General features: G+C 33.5%; 1 protein-coding gene across 2 annotated transcripts in view; it reads left to right on the top strand.

Annotated features, from left to right (window-relative positions):
- OCRL (OCRL inositol polyphosphate-5-phosphatase) overlaps nt 1-2,549 on the top strand; it is a 55,716-nt gene that overhangs the window by 9,028 nt on the left and 44,139 nt on the right. The gene's annotated exons all lie outside the window — the stretch shown is intronic.

The following is a 2,549-nucleotide window of genomic DNA, read 5'->3' as shown; positions in this document are numbered from 1 at the left end:
TTAAGTCATAATATTTTCTTTTATTTGTTGTATTTTTTTGAAGGCTGAAGAGTCCCTTAAATTGCTTGTCCAGGCAGTCCTTTAAAAAAAAAGTTTGGTCTTTTATTTAAGCCCCATGCCCTCAAGGCATTTCTTTATTAGAGGGAACATGATTTTCTCTTCAGTGTTTCCATTCTCTCATTTTTATCTGTTTGAAGCAAATCATCTTTGACTTTCTGTGCAAGTTGTTCTTTGTTTATCATTTAATCGTACTATTTTATGGGGTGGAGAAAATGGGCACTCGATGCTACTGTGAGGTTGCTATGGAAAAGAGTATCTGACCACATGAATCTAAATCAAATTGGTTGCCTTATCTCTTGGTTGAGTCCTTGGATGAGTGGAAACTGGCACAGAGCTTGGCACATTGGGTTTACATAACTTTGTTTAGACAGAGTCCCTGCCCTTGACACCGTTAATTTGTATTGAACAGTTTAAGTAAGCTTTTTTTCTGGCTTGAGTTTTCTTTTTCTTTTTTCTTTTTTGGTCATGGATTTTAGAAGTCTTCAGGGCTGTGTCTGAAAGGCCAGGTAAACCCAGCTGCAAGTATCCAAGAGATAAAATAACTTAATGTCTATGGTCTTACTGTGCCTAGAAAGGAGAAGGCAAAAACAACACTTAAAAAAGCAAAATTAGAACAAAGGCAGTTCTGTAACAACTGACATTGCTGCTGAAATAAGAGATGGAAATGTCCTGTATTTGATATGGAGAGGCATTTGATTCAAAACTGAAAAGTTAAACTGAGCTGTGCCTTTTCTCTTATAAACACCTAATTTTCAGCATTAGTTTTGTTGTAACTTCTTCTACATTAGCCATGTGTTGCTATGTCCAGAGGTCTAGTTACTGGCTCGTAGGGGGAAAATAGGTAAGTGACCACTTGACTAAAATCCTTTGTCATTTCCATGCATTTAGTAACACTTGCACTGAAACCACATTTTATCTTCATCATTGAGCTTCATACATAAACAGAGTGTGTTGCAGGAAGGAGATCTTTGGTTTGTTAGGTAGACCTGACTTTAATGTAAATATGCATTTTCCCATTTTCTGGATATTGTTGTTAAATGCTTTGTAAGTAATTTTTTCTCATTATAGAAGTAATACATCTTCGTCATATGCCATTTACAAATTCAGAAAAGTTTAAAGTAGCAAATTAAGATTATTTTCGTGCAATCTAGAGATCACCACTGTGGGTAACATTTTGATGTATTTCCTTCTAGTCTTTTATTTATATTTTTACATAATTGGAATCCTCATATATAGTTTTTATCCTGCATCTTTATTTAACATTATATTCTCACATTTTCTTATGTCATTTACAATTGTTTTATAATATGCTTTTGAAAGACCAATATTTCACCATAAGTATGTGCCAAATTTTACTAAATTAACTTCTTTATACAAGTAAGTCAGTAAGTCATTGTCAAGGAACATGATAGATCTATTTTTTTTTTCAGGTCCTCTTTTATATCTTCCAGTAAAATTTTATCCTTTCTTCATATATATAGTTTTTAGGTTAAGTATTTTGTGGTGGATTTTTTTGCTGCTATTATGAGTGGAATGTTTTTCTATTTCTTTCTAATTGTTTATTACTAGTATACAGAATAGCTATAGAGTTGTGGATATTTATCTTTTATCCAGTCGCTTCATTGAAATTTATTTTTAATCTTTTTTGCTTTTTGTTTTTTTCATTTTGGTAGATAACCCTAATCATCTATAAATAATAATTTTGTCTCTTTTCTAGTAGCTACTATTGTTGTACACTATACCAGTGAGAATTTTGGGACCAGTGGTAAATGATGATGGTGTTTGGCTCCTGATTTCAGTGAGAATGCCTTAAGTGGTATTTCACTGTTAATGACATTATTGCTTGTTGCTTTGACAGTTTTTTTTTAAATTAGGAAACTGTTTATTTCAAGCTTGTATTTTTTAAAATCATGAATGTATACTGAATTTTAGCACATGTCTTTTGGTATTTATGGTGATGATTTTACTGTTCTTCCTTATTTGACCAATTGGTACACTGTATTGTACTAATTTCCTAATATTAAACTGTCCCTTGTTTATTCATTATTCAACAAATATTTGTTGAGTGCTTTCTATTTGTCAGGCACTTTTGTAAGTTCTGCAGAATGAGTACAGAATGACAAAGATAAAGTTGTTGCTCCTACTTTCGTTCTTGTTTCTGTGCAGTTCAGTACCAGTGTCACACAGATACCTATAACTCGTTCATTCATTCTATAAAAATATGAGTGTCTTTTATGTGCCAAGAACTATGCTAGGCTCTAAGGATATAGCAGAAAGCAGTACAGTCATGATACTTTAAGGATTTTTTTTTCCCCTTTATTTATTTTATTGCATTTTAGGTTTTGGGGTACATGTGAAGAACATGCAAGATTGTTGCATAGGTACACACGTGGCAGTGTGATTTGCTACCTTCCTCCCCATCACCTACATCTGGCATCTCTCCCCTTGCTATCTCTCCCCAGCTCCCCACCCCCCACCGTCCCTCCCCT

The sequence above is a fragment of the Cebus imitator genome, unplaced genomic scaffold (assembly GCF_001604975.1).
Source record: "Cebus imitator isolate Cc_AM_T3 unplaced genomic scaffold, Cebus_imitator-1.0 Scaffold376, whole genome shotgun sequence".
Lineage (NCBI taxonomy): Eukaryota > Metazoa > Chordata > Mammalia > Primates > Cebidae > Cebus > Cebus imitator.
The sequence above is the reverse complement of the archived record's forward strand: the minus strand, read 5'-3'. Positions and strand labels throughout refer to the sequence as shown.